The 14733-nt window shown below is 47.1% G+C and overlaps 1 non-coding gene across 1 annotated transcript; it reads right to left on the bottom strand.

The window, feature by feature from the left end:
• Window positions 1-451: 451 nt before the first annotated feature.
• On the bottom strand, window positions 452-642 carry LOC142461849 (U2 spliceosomal RNA). The gene has a single exon (XR_012787029.1). It is a non-coding gene; the product is annotated as a U2 spliceosomal RNA (small nuclear RNA).
• Between the last annotated feature and the right edge of the window lie 14091 nt (window positions 643-14733).

Here is a 14733-nt window from a genome sequence, read left to right as displayed (position 1 = left end):
CTCCAAAATCAAAGGCAAGCACCCAGCCTGTCCATTGGTGATGTGGCAAAGAAGCTGGGACAGATGTGGAGATGTGGGGTGAACCCTGGCCCGTGACAAGCAGCCTTAGGAGAAGAAAGCTGAGCTGATGGAGAAATCCCCAAGGAAACTGCTGTAGACCAGCCTCAAGCACCGCCAACAACACAACGGAGTCATCAACGAAGAAGGTGAAGAAAGATGACTACAATGACAAATCAGTTGGTTCTAGAGCCGTTGTTTGTTTGTTTGTTTGTCCCTTGTCTCTAAAGCACTCAACCCCTGTTCTACTCCCCACAACAGGTAGTCTGGGAACCCCTGGGGATTGCCCTGAGTCAACACTGGCTCTGTGATGGCAGTGAGTTTGGCATTGGGTTTGGTACACAACTCACTCTTTTTTTTTCTTCTTTTTTTCTCTCTCTTTTTAAATCCCCCAAGGGGGTGCACCATTCCTGGAAGTACTGCAATACCAGGTCGATGCGTGGAGTGGACAGAGCAAGCTCCTACTCCAACTCCCTGCTGCAAAAATCCATTTAATATATTGTCCTCGGATAGAGGACGTATCAGATATTAAATTGATAAGAACAGATACTACACTTGATCTTAGCCAAAAGGCCGAGAAGCAATACAACAACAAGTAAATGTAAGGTTGTGTAAGATTTGTTTTTAAACTATTCAGGGTCTTCATTTTTTTACATAGTTAGCATACTACCAAATATATCTGTTTTTGCTTAAACGGTTTGATTGGCACTTCAACCACATGTCATCCAATTCATTGACTCCATCATATCAAGAAGAACTGCACCAGCATCACCACAATCAACTCAAGAACATTTCCTTCTTCCTTGTACTCATTGCTATTCGTGTAATGCTTGTTTGTTTTGGCAAAAATATACATAACAAAACCTTCTCCGATCCAATTGCATGTGTAATTCAGTGCCACTGATCATACCAGTCTTTAGATAGGCCTGTCCTGGTGGCCTTCTCGAAAGCCTCTCACCTTGCCTGGCACAGTATGAGGGTTGTGAATTGGTAAAGCAGGTTCTTGTTGGCACACAGCACAAATTAGTGATACAAGGGGATGAAAGTTTGTTTGTTTTTATCTTCAGTTGTCTCTGATGCAGCTTACATGAAATAACTGGATGGTTCTGTTGACTGGATACCACTCTGTAATTGCAAAGAACGAAAACAAACCGCGACATTCTGAATGCTTCGAAAGTGACTACATTTTTTTAATTTAAAAAGAAGAAGAATATAGATGTATTGTAGTGCGAACCACTCCCAATGTCAAACACATTAGATGCACTCCTGTCTAGCTGCCAGGGCGGGCAGGAAACATCCTGTATTCCAGGAACAAAGAATCAACCTAAAACCGGAGCTCTGTTACCCGGAAGAAGAATGGGCCATAAAGTAACTCAAAACTCAGCGCCATCCAACTGCTTCTGTCTTCTAGAGGCCCTATGGACCGAGCGGAATGCCTGCTGTGGGCTTCTAAAGCTGGCCGGCTCTACAGGAACACAGGGCTCCTCTATCGCCCAGTGAGCAGCTGGTGACTTCAAACCGCTGACCTTGCAGTTAGCAGCCCACCACATAATCCCCTCCACGACTGAGACAGGGCTCTGAAAGGAAACACATGATAACAAACTCAGAAGCTTCCGCCCCCAAGAAAATTCAAAGGGCCTACTCAATGAGCAAGTGGGGTGTAGGATCAATCACTAACAAAACTGAGTTGACTTGGAAGAGACCAGAGAGACTAAGTTTTTTGCCTCCTGGGCAGAACTAGAGGCTAAAATCTGTCACTGCGATCCGGTGTCAATTCCTGGCTTGCACATAGTTCAACATAGAGGCAGCAGCCGTCCTTCATCTGTAGCTTCGTCTCTAGAACACATGGCCTTTGCAGTCACTGGAGCAAGAGAAGAAAGGGAAGGGGGACATGAGGGCAGGCCAAAGATGTAGAACAGGCCTGTGTGCCATTGAACTGGTTCCACTCAGAGACACCCAATGTAGGACAGAAGGAAACACTGCCCAGCCTGTGCCATCCTCACCATTGAGCCCTCGACGTTTGAACCCACTGTTCCAGCCACTTGCATCGGTTCATCTTGTAGATTCTAGAAGGCCTTCCGTCCTCTGTTTCCCGGCTCTTCTACTCCCAACAACCATGGCCTCGGCGGAGGCTGGTCTCTCCTGACAGCATGTCCAAAGTACGTGCGATGAAGTCTCACAGTCCCTGCCTCTAAGGAGAAATCCGACTGCACTTCTTCCATTCCCTACCTGTTGGCCAGAACTAATAAGGTAGCCCGAGCCCACTAAAAGTGAGGCATTACTTGGATGTTCAACAAGTATTTATTATCTCTGCGAGAGGGGGCACCATGAAAGTCATATTTATTTTGCAGCCTGATTTTAAATACTCAGCCAATGCGCTTCAGGCACAGTTGCCGCCAGTCTATCCGGGCGGGTTGTCATGATGATGAACAGGTTTCAGCAGAGCTTCCAGATGAAGAGAAGTTGGTGGGTGGAAGGCCTGGCAATCTAAAAATAGCAGCCAATGAAAATCCAGTCCCATTACATCATTGTTACAGTGAGTCTCGGGCCAATTTAATGGGAGCTAACATCAAAACATGCCAACTGAATTGACGTCCAGTCCATTCATGAAGCCTCTGGATAGTGTTCAAAGTTCACATCTTTGACAAATAATTCAAAGTCCACCCAGAGAGTCCTTGGAAGAAAGACCTGGCATCCTTCTTTCAGAAAATCGGCCAAAAAACCCCATGGAGCACAGTCGCGGGGTCTGCCTATGAGCACATCAGAGGAGAAACTATCTTGACTAAGAAACCGTATCCCGAGCATTGCTCACCTGGAGTGTAACCTACTAACTTCTCTAATAAAGCATCTGTGGGTTCTGTGTGACCATTACGATGAATTGTCCAGCCCAGCTGGAAGGTAGAGTGTCCTGTGGGTGGGATAACTGGTGTCAGAATTGGTGAGGCATGTCCAACTACAGCCTCATCAGCATCAGTCTTGACCACATGGTGATTTCCTTTCTGCCCTCTGAGATCAACCCCAGGTCATGTGTCTTTCTGTCCCTCAACATGAAGAGTGGAATCCTTTGCAAAGGGGCCAGACCCGTGGACGAGCGGACTTTAAAGAGAAGGAATGAGGGACATGGGAAGGGAGACTTCTGATTATTAGATTATGATTTTGGTTGTTACATGTAAGGGCCAAAAAGAATGTAAGAAATGATATGGTGCAGCTAGGGAGAGGAACTCTGCGTTTGGAGTGGCCTGGGGCAAATACTAGGCAGCTAGGCTAATGATAGAGGCCAGGGCCTACTGGATCCACCTTGCCAGAGGCCCAAGGACATAGGGACACAAGTGGAGACACATTCTAGGGGGGGGGGGGGAGAAGAGACTATTAAATGTCCATTATTATTAAAAGGGTTATGTGTTAATGGACTACACTGTGGATTTTAAATGTTTCTGGTGCCTAATATTGTAAACTAGGTGCACGTGTGTAATGGAACTCAATTATCATGTTTATGGAGGATTTGTAAGGCCACCGTTAGGAACTGCCCAAAGGAAAACTGGTTTTATTTTAATACAGCCAGATGCTTATTTTTTTAAAACAATTTATTAGGGGCTCATACAACTCTTATGTTCTGTAGAGTTTGGGGCTTAGATGGAAAACCTACATCCCACCCAGAAGTGAGGAGAGAACAGGAGATCTGCATTTGAGTCCACAGACCTCCCCACACACCTCATTCTCGTCAGCCCACGTCCCCAGAGGCAAGGTCATGCCCATAAGCTCAGGAGTCCACACCAGTCCCTGACTTCAGACTGAGAGCCCTTCCTTCTTCCACTTATCCTTAGTCAATGCGGACCAGATCCGTGAATGTCAGTAGGATATGTCCCAACTGCGATGCTCTCGTCATTGTTGCAATCCCAGTCGATATGTGGACCCAGGTGACCATGACACTGAGCAGGTGACCATGACACTAAGCAGGTGGCCATCACACTGAGCAGGTGACCATCACACTGAGCAGAGTAGGCTCATTGGTCCCTTTAACCTTCAGTCCTAGAAGGAGGTCTTCTCTCATGGGCCCAGCCTTTTCGTTGCACATAATTACTGAACCCAACCACAGGAGTGCGTGCCATGAGAGACTGTGTCTGAAGAGGGAAGGGGTGGCGGGTGCGGCATGTCTGACTGCTGCCTTGTAGCTATTGGCTTGGGAGCCAGAGGAGCCAGAGGAGTCCTGGGTTGCTTAGATGTTTAGGCTGGAAAAACCAATCTGACACAATGGGTGGCACTACTTCCTCTGGGTTTCTCAGTTGGTGCTGGTCGGGCCACACAGGGGTCCTCCTTAGGGCAGTTCCCTGCTGAGGCTGCAGCCTCCCCATTCGCCCGCCCACCGCCACTCCCTGAGGGCTACTCTCTGCCGGACTCTGGCAGAAAGTCCCCTCAGTCTGGAGTGTCCTTCCCCTTGACTCTGCCTAGCAATTTGTTACTCATACTTACCCATTAAGCTTTCATGAAATGTCAACTCCCCTGGGAAGACAACCTGGGCCTGCCTAGCAGAATGTATAATCCCCACTTCAAAGGCCTCTGTGAGAGTGCCCTATTTTGGTTTATTTATTAGCCTGCCTGCTTCCCTGTGCCAGGCCCTAAAAACAAAGAGATCAGTAGAATTTAGGTCTGCTGATTAGAAGTTGACCAATTAGAAGGGGAGGCAGGAGAGTAACTACCCATTGACAGGGATGACAGGGATCTGATCCGGAGATAAGGATTGACTCAGTTGTAAGGGGGGGGTGGGTATGCTAGAGAAGCCCAGACCAGCTGCCCTGGGGATCATTCTGCTTCACAGCACCCCAAATGTGTACAGCTGTGCTCCATTCGGTTTGCTTTTCTAACTTTTCATTGTGAGCTGGATGAAGATATACAAAGCAAATCAGTTTTCCATTCAACAATCCAAACTCATTTTGTTTCAAGTCATTGCAAATGTTTTGCTGGCCTCTTATTATCCATTGTCTTCCCCTTTACCCATGTTAGTGTGTCTACCCTCTAGTTCAGTGGTTCTCAACCTTTCTAATGCCCTGACCCTTTAATTATATTTTATATATATTGTGAAATATTTATTTCTACTTACAAAAAATGAAAATTTTCTCTTTTTGAGATCAGAATGTCTTTTTCTTTTTTTTAATCATTTTATTAGGGGCTCATACAACTCTTATCACAATCCATACATACATCAATTGTGTAAAGCACATCTGTACATTCGTTGCCCTTGTCATTCTCAAAACATTTGCTCCCCACTAAAGCCCTTGGCATCAGCTCCTCATTTTCCCCTCCCTCCCCTTGTCATATTTTGCCCTGTCCGCCATCTCCCTTCACCCACTTTTCTGTTGTCTGTCCCCCAGAGTGGAGGTCACATGTAGATCCTTGTAATCGGTTCCCTCTTTTCAACCTATTCTCCCTCTACCCTTCCAGTATCGCCACTCACACTGCTAGTCCTGAAGGTATCATCCTCCCTGGATTCCCTGTGTTTCCAGTTCCTATCTGTGCCAGTGTACATCCTCTGGTCTAGCCAGACTTACAAGGTAGAATTGGGATCATGATAGTGGGTGGGGGACAGGGGGAGGAAGCATTCAAGAACTAGAGGAAAGTAGTATTTTTCATTGGTGCTACATTGCACCTTGACTAGGCCCCGACCCTTTAATACCATTCCTCATGTTGTGGTGACCCCTGCAACCATAAAATTATTTTCGTAGCTACTTCATAACTATAATTTTGCTACTGTTATGAGTCAGGCGACCCCTGTGAAAGGGTCATTCGACCCCCAAAGGGGGTGAGACCCACAGGTTAAGAACCGCTGCTCTAGTTAGTAAACTACTCTCCATCAGAGATGTTCGTGTGAAGAGCTTTTTCAATAATTATGCTCTCGAACAATATTTGCCCCTTTGCTATTACCTCCCTCTGCGTCAGGTCCTCGAGGCTCATCGACATTGAGGTGTTTTCAGGGTCAGCGTCCCTCTCGAACACCACACCGTATTCCATTGTTCACCCAATCTTCCACTGGCAGATAGCCGGTGGTTTCCATGTTTCTCACGGAGAGCGCGGTGTTGAACATAGGTGTGCCTGTTTCTATTAGTGCCGTTGCTCTCATTTCCCTAGTGGGATGGCGGGGTCATCTCTATGCCTATTTCTCACTTAAGGAAATGCTGTGGTTTTCCACAGTGGTTGCACCATGTGCCGGTCCCACCAGCATCGTATGGGGGTGCCAGTCTCTCCACACCCTCGTCAGTTGTTGTTTGCTGTTGTTTTTATAGCTATACAATTACCTGCTGTGGACATTGTCAGAAGCTTTGCCAAATGCCCTGCTGAAAGCACGGTGTGCCCACCTATGGAATCACTCCGGTCCCTTTTGGCTTCTTAGCTTTGCAAGGAAGAAGTTGGATGCCTCACACAGGCTTTTCCGCTTGGGGAGACAAGACTGATCTAGACCAACTGCTCCCTAACTCACCTGGGTGTTATTCTCAGCCAACACGCCCTATGTGTACTCACCACCCTTCTGTCAGTGGAGAGAACAGGCAGAAAGGCCTGGCGATTATACTTCAGAAAATCAATCTGTGAACGCTCCATGTTTAAAATAATCCAATCCCATTGTACCTGGAGGAGCCATGAGTCAGGGGCCGTCTCAATGGCAGCTAACAGCCGGGACCAGCAAACCCATGATCTGCTGGCTCTTCTCCCAACACGGTCCCTGAGAGCATCCCCTGTCACCCAGGGCCCTCAGGCCCTGGTAGCAACGGCTTCCTTGATTAAGAATGATGTGTTCAGTTCGGCTTTTGTAACGGTTTACATGAGCAATCTCCACTGAAGCAGCCTGTCTGCGCCTTTGCCAGGCCGGAGAGAGAGTTGTTTCCCAGGAAGCTATACGTTTCTCCTCAACTTAGGGCAAGAAAAAGTTTGGTTCCTCAAAGAACACTTTGCACCCTGCTGTGCAGGCATGGCAGAAAATTCGGAAATGATGGCCAAGCTGCCCTGCAGCAGCTGGTTTCCCTCCGGGGGCCTGTGACACTGCTCCCGGGGTTCTCTATGTGCCGACTCTACACGACATAGCCCGGCTCTGCCCGATGTGTGGCCCAGCGCTACACTGCTCGGTTTTGTTGTAAACCCCCGGCTCTTCTGGAAATAGGTGCTGCATCCTTTTAAAGAAATGCCTTTATGTGACCAAGAATAAAGATTCTTGGTAAATGCTTACCACGGTCTTAGTTTAACATGAATGAATCTCTTCTGACACGTCCACTAGACGTAAGTTTCAAGTGCGGTGTCTACAGCTATCGTACGAAGTGTGCATCTGTGTTGCCTAGACCCTCGCTGGAGGATTAGTGGTACCCGAGTCAGCGGAGACAGAGCAGGTTCTGCTGCAGCAACGAGGAATCCAAAAACCTCAGACACACAAGAAACCAAAGGGTATTTTTCTTGCTCATTCGGTGTGTCCATTGCAAGTCACGTATGCTCTAGCTCGTTTCCACAAGCGATTGTCACGTCAGGAAAAAAAGCCCAACTCAAAAGCAAGCGCACTGCCATCCGTCCGCTTCAACGCATGACCTTCTAGGTCCAGGACAAAGCAGACTGCCCCTGGGGGATTTTGAGGCCATACATTTTCACGGAAGCAGCCTCGTCTCCCCTGTGGAGTGGCTGGTGGCTTCCAACTGCTGACCAGTGGTTTGCAGCCCGATGTATAAACCCCGCCACCACCCAAGCCACCAGGATCATGAGAAAAGAGATATGGAAAGCCACAGATCACATGCCAGTGCCTCAGCTTCTCTGGCCTGAGTGAAGTCACGTGACCCGGTGTGGCTGTTAATGTTCGGATTCACAGCATCCCTGTGGACAAGAGAGCAGAACACTGCCCAGGCCCGCGTCACCCCGCGGCGCTGCTCTGGGTGCGGTCAGAGCGGAAGCGGCCTGCCCAGCCTGCTCCTTAAGGAGCTTCCTCTCTTGTTTCTTTTCTGTTAAAAGAGCGTTTTATTGGGGACTCTTGCAACTCTTGGTCCAATCCATTCATCGATGGCATCGGGCGGATTTGTACATCTCCTCTTTCACTATGACCCTCCACAGTGCACAATGTTGTTTTCAAGGACTAGTCTCTCCTGAGCACAAGTCCCAAGCACATGAAGCAAAGTCTCACCATCCTCCCTTTTTTTTTTTTAATCTAAAGTGGGCCTGACCCAAGGCATAGTATTTTTTTAAATCATTTTATCAGGGGTTCATACAGCTCTTACCACAATTCATCCATCTATCCATTGTGTCAAGCACATTGGTACATTTGTTGCCATCATCATTCTCAAAGCATTTTCTTTGTACTTGAGCCCTTGCTAAGGAGCATTCTGGTTGTAATTCTTCCAGGCCAGACTCGCTCATTGTCCTAGCAGTCCACAGTCTATTCCATATTCTTGGACGCTTCCCGTGATATTCCACCTTGTGCCCATAGGAGTTGAACACTGCCGCTCAAGGCTAATGGAGCACCTTGGCTCTACCATGGACAGCCAGCAGAATGAAAGAGTCTGTCTTGGAGTAAGAAAGGAAAAATACAGCCAACATGCTCCTTCAAAACAAGGGGGCAAGATTTCATCTCACATCTTTTGGACCTGTTCTCTGGAAGGCCAGTCTCTGGAGAAGGATCTCGCACTGAGAAAAGTGAAGCATCTTGCGAGAAAGAGGAAAAGCTCCCAAGAAGATGGAGTGACACAGCAGCTGCAACGGCGGGCTCTGGCCTCAGGGTGAGGATGGCGCAAGGCCAGGCCGGGTTCTGCTCTGTGGTCCACACAGGTTCCGTGGAGTAACCTCGCAGCAAAAGAGCCACAGTGTCGCCCCTGGTGCGCTGCACACTTGTCTCTGAGCCCTGGCTGGCCCTCCCCACTTTGTGCATCCCGCCCAGCCTCCATCTGTTCATCTGTGCGGTGGGAACGCGGATGTCTGAATCAAACGTTCATATATGTCAAGCTGTGAACCCCCTCCCAGGGGGGATGGACAACAGAAAAGGGAGTGAAGAGAGACATCCATCAGTGTGAGATATGACAAAATAACCATTTATAAATTAGCAAGGGTTCAGGAGGGAGAAAGGGTGGGGAAGGGAGGGGAGAAGTGAGGAGCTGATCCCAAGGGCTCAAGTAGAAAGAAAATGTTTTGAAAATGATGACAGCAACATATGTACACAATGGATGGATGATGATTTAAAAATAAATTAAATAAAATAGTGCCTGTTGAGCTGATGCCAGGGGCTTACGTGGAGAGAAGATATTTTGAGAATGATGAAGGTAACAAATGTACAAATATGCTTTATACAATTGATGTATGTATGGATTGTGATAAAGAGTTTCATGAGTCCCAAATAAAATGATTAAAAATTTAATAAAATAAACAGATCACCTCTTTCCAAAAAAATAGTGCCTTGCATGTAGCAAGTGCTATATTAATCATGTGTTACTAAATGGGGTTTGAACACGTGAGAAACATCTTGCTATTGAGTTACTGTCACTCACAGTGACCCTTCAGAACAGAGTCGAACTTCCCTCATGGCTGTGAATCTTTATGGAGGCAGATGGCTGTGTCACTCCCCCACAAATGGCTGGTAGGCGAAACCCTATGATCCGTGGCAGCAGCCCAGTGCTCCACCACTGAGCTGCAGGGCGTCTTGCCCTACTTGGGGTCTTAAAAGATTCATTTGATCCTCTGTGAAGTTGAAACAGCTCATGGGAAATCAGACAAAACCCAGAAGTGGAAACAGGCAAGAAGACAGCATCTCCAGGGACTGAGTGGCTCTACAGAAGACCCAGCAAGAGCAAGAAACATTCAAGATGCAACCACCACCCCAAAGAAACCATTGCAGTAGCGTCTACTTCAACTCGTGGCAACCCCATATGTTAAAGCAGAACTGAGCCCATCAGGACTGTCTTGATGGAAGACTGACAGGTCTGTCTTCCGCAACGATGCCAGGTGGGTACAAACTGCCAGCCTTTGGATTGACTTGCATCACAGCACAACGTGGTGGTCCCACCCGGGGACCTGCACATGGCTTCCAAAGCAGGAGAAACCGCAGGACTTCCAGACGTAACGTGCGATAAGCCTACCTACTGCCATCAAGTTGACTCGGGCTCATATTGACCCTCCATTGACGCTCCATTGACCCTCTAGAGCAGCAGTTCTCAACCTGTGGATCAGGACCCTTTTGAGGGTCTAACGACCCTTTCACAGGGGTCACCCAATTCATAACAGTAGCAAAATTACAGTTATGAAGTAGCAATGAAAATAATTTTATGGTTGGGGGGTCACCACAAGATAAGGACCTGTATTTAAGGGTTGAGCATTAGGAAGGTTGAGAACCACTGCTCTAGAGAGTTTCCAAGGTTTTGTACACCTTTGTGGAAACAGACAACCTCTTCTTTCTCCTTGCGAGTTTTTGAGGGGTTAGAATAGCCAACCTTACAGTGGTTATCAGAATTAGGAACAATCCTTAAATCTCTGAAGTGTAAGTCCTAGAGTGCTGAACACCCATAAGAGTGACACCATTAGCCGTAAATCTCGGAACTTTCAGCTGGATCATGGGCTGTCATCTGGAATGTGAGCAAAATCACTTGATACGCTTTAAAGAAATAACATCTGGGGTGGGACATCTGGGTCCCACTCCAGGAGTTCTGTTCTATTGGTGTGGGGCATTACCTGGGAGTCTGGTTCCTAGAAGCTTCCTCAGTAAGTTTCTATTCTGACCCAGTTAGAGTATCTTTTATACACATATGCACACACAAACACACACACACGCCTTTGAGCATGTCAGCATTGATCCGAGAAGACTCAACTATAAATGAGAAACATCACACAAAACTCCCTGCTGTCAAGTCGATTTCACCACTTAGAGGTTCTATAGGACAATACAGAACTGTCCCTTTGGGTCCCCAAGGTTGTAACTCTTTACAGGAGCAGAAAGCCTTATCTTTTTCCCTTGGAGCAGCTGGTGGTTTTGAACTGCTGACCTTGTGGTTAGCAGCCCAACTCATAACCCACTATGCCACCAGGACTTCTAACAAGAGGTTACTCCAGCCAGTGAGTGCAGCCTGCCGGCAGGAATGGCCCTAAAGAATGTGTCTTAGGGGAATGGTCCTGATTGACAAGCTCGATCCTGTTACTCCCAAGTTGATCCCTACCCTGAATTATCCTAGACTATCACTTTCCTAATAAACCGCATCAGGATGATGCTTGGCTGAGTTCAGTGTGGCCATTGTACTGAATGAGAGAAATAGAGTGCAGTGTGGGAAGGAGGGCCAGGGTCAGAACTGGTACAAACGTCAGAAAGTAAAGGTGCAAGTGACCTCCATCTCATAGGCACCAGGTTTGTTTTGAACTTGACCTCTTTCCTCTTAGATTAGGTGACTTCTGACACCGCTAGAACGAAAAGCTTTGTCCTCTGCCATATGGTCATAATGTAAAACTACAATGTGCGGGACATGAATGGGGCCCTCGTAAGGGGACTGCATCATGGAGAAGTCAGAACCTGCACAATTGTACCCTGTGCCGTCAGGTGCCCAAATATGCACTCTTGTGTGCTCCTATACTCTGTCCCCCTTGGTACCTGTCTTCATCCTAGGACTGACATGATAGACACACACAAATTGGGTGGCTTATAACAACAAAAACATATTCTCTCTTCAGGCCAGTTGTCCAAATTCAGGATGTCAGCAAGGTCATGTTCTTTCTGAAGGCTGCAAAGTATAGGTCCCTACGTTTATTTGGCACACACCCCCTTTGGTGATTAAAAAATGCTTGTTCTATCCAGGATAAAATGTCAGTGTCTACTTCTGCAGCCTGCCCGGGTCGTTCCAGCAACCTTGGGAGGTGGTATCATCCAATTTGGTGAAAAAGGAGGGTTATTTTTCTTCTTTCCCTGCTTCTGGTAGCCTCTGGCATTCCTGAATGTATAAGTGTAGCTGAAGTGGATGCTATGTCTCCTTTCTCCTCTTTTATAAGGACACCACTCAGCTGGGATTAAGACCCATTCTGCTCTGTTACAACTTCATATGAGTATAATTGCTAACATCTTCAAAGAGCCTATTTCCAAATAAGAATGCAGGTTTACAACAAGTTTATAGGTACAGATATTAGAACTATAACATGTCATTTTATGGGGCTCAATTCAATCTACTTTTGGTCTTGTTTGGTTTTTCATTCACCCTATCCCCAATTACTCCTTCTAGTCTGACTTTCCACTCATTACTCACCTTAAGGTTTTTCATGCCCCTGGCCAAGACCACCCTCACCCACTCCTTGGCCTCTGCTCTAGTGTTAGCTCCTGGAAGAGTCATAAAGTGCCCACTCGGGAGATACAGATTCTCTGTCTAGCTAGCAATGTCTAGTTATCATAGACTGCTGTACAGATGACCCATGGAAGGATGAGTGGGAAAATTTCCAGTTTCTCAGGGTTCAAGATGTGCCCACAAGTGAGCTGTGTTTTAGCAGTCACGAGGACTCCCATCTGATCACTTGTCAAGGACTAGCCTGAAAAGATAGGAAGCTAGAGGTTATATATCAGGGTGTTGCAAGCCCAGAAAATGATCGGTATAAAACTCTAAAAGGGGAACGACAAAAAAAGAAAGAAGTGAGAGGAGCCAGTCTCCTACTGTCCATGGGAGACTTGACTTCTTTGAAGACCAACAGAAGTAGCCATCGTGTCCGTGTGGGCACTTTGCGTGCGGGGCTTGCCCCCCGCCCTCAAGGGGCTCCCGCGTGCTGCGCCTGAATGGCATCCTCAGCTGGGAACACCCCTTACTCATCTGACTTCGGGGCATCAGAAGGAAGGGTGCCCTAGACGAGGGCAGCAACAAGCCTTACGTTCCACAAGGACATCCACGTGTGGAGGCGGACCATGACATTCTGAGCTAGGCATAAGCTTCTTATGATTCTGTGGGTGAAGCCGCCCCTCTGCAGTGGTTGGTGACCCCTGGAGCCTCACTGCTGGAAGCCGGATCCTGAGCTGGGTGACCTCAATTGGCCTCCGAAAGACCTTCCCAGAAGAACCAGTCATGTGTCACAGAGACCGGCAGTGGGTCTAGCTGTCCTCCCTAGGTAACCTTCACTACTTTCTCATGTCAATTGCTCCTATTGTCAGCTTTTATTCTATCCCTAGGCAAATTCCTCGGCTGACAGGGCTCCCCAACATTCCAGAAGTCCCTGAAGGCAGAGCAGTGAAATGCCATTGCCTGGCTGAACTGAGATTTCTGAACTGTCCAAACGCCAGAATAGGAGGGGAATTTGGAGCCAGACTTCCCCCAGGTCCACAATGTCCTCATTCCTCCCACACTCCTTCCTTCAGCACCTGGGATGTGCGGGAGGCGACTGGCAGGTACTGGAGATCCAGAGACAAATCATAAGGAACCTCCCTTACCCTGAGGGAGTCACAGGATAATGCAGGGGTCTTCGGAAAGTTCATATTGTGAAAAAAACTATGCAAATTTTTTTCTTTTGCATCCAAATAAACTCATAAGAAGTTGTCTGCAGGGGAATGAGGCTGAGGTCGCCTAGGGTTCTTAAAGGACTAGATCTGCAGCTCTTTTCCTCCCCTGGGGCCACTGGCGGGCTCAACTCGTTGACCTTGTGGTTGTGATGAGAGTTGTATGAGCCCCCAATAAAATGATTTTAAAGTAATAATAATTATTATTATAAACCTCAGAGGAAAAAAAGAGAAAACACTTCACAAGAAGCCACTCTGCTTCTGAGTACTTTTGGGGGGATTTCTGAGGAAAGACTAGGATGTTGAAATTCATAACCATTGCTAGTCATTGCATGACTCAGAAAAATTTCAGTTGACATGCATTTTCCCTCAACCAAACATAGCAACAGGAAGCTTTGCGGCCGAATATTAGGTTGCCATCCATATGGTAATGAGAGCCTGTGTGTTATTGTAACTGTAAATTTAGAGCCTACTGTCACCAATCCCATGGACAGAATGAGTCTGATGTGTTTAGGACATAAAATGAAGAGTGCAGGAATGCCTGATTAGATTAGCATCCTATTTTTTTATTTTTTTCTTTATTGGGGGTTCGTACAATTCTTACCACAATCCATACATCCATCCACTGTGTCAAGCACATTTGCACATTTGTTGCCATCATCATTCTCAAAACATTTGCTTTCTACTTGAGCCCCAGGTACCAACTCCTCATTTTCCCCTCCCCCGCTCTCCCTTCCTCCCAAAGCCTTGATAATTTATACATTAGTATTATTTTATCATGTCTTACACTGTCCGATGTCTCCCTTCACCCATTTTTCTGTTGTCTATCCCCCAGGAAGGTGGTTATGTGTAGATGATTGTAATCGGTTCCCCCTTTCTCCCCCACCTTCCCCTTCCCCTCCTGGTATTGCTACTCTCATTATTGGTCCTGAGGAGTTTATTTGTCCTGGATTCCCTTTGTTTCTAGCTCTTATGTGTACCTGTGTACATGCTCTGGTCTAGCTGGATTTGTAAGGTAGAATTGGGTTCATGATAGTGGGGGGAGGAAGCATGAAAGAACTAGAGAAAAGTTGTATGTTTCATCGGTGCTACCCTGCACCCTGCCTGGCTCATCTTCTGGCATCCTATTTTCATGGAGCTCAAATTACAAAGCCATAAACTAGAGCTTCCTTGGCAGGGAGGGGGTTCTCAAAATAAGAACCTGGCAAAGTTCATGT

Source organism: Tenrec ecaudatus, chromosome 11 (assembly GCF_050624435.1).
Source record: "Tenrec ecaudatus isolate mTenEca1 chromosome 11, mTenEca1.hap1, whole genome shotgun sequence".
NCBI lineage: Eukaryota > Metazoa > Chordata > Mammalia > Afrosoricida > Tenrecidae > Tenrec > Tenrec ecaudatus.
The sequence above is the reverse complement of the archived record's forward strand: the minus strand, read 5'-3'. Positions and strand labels throughout refer to the sequence as shown.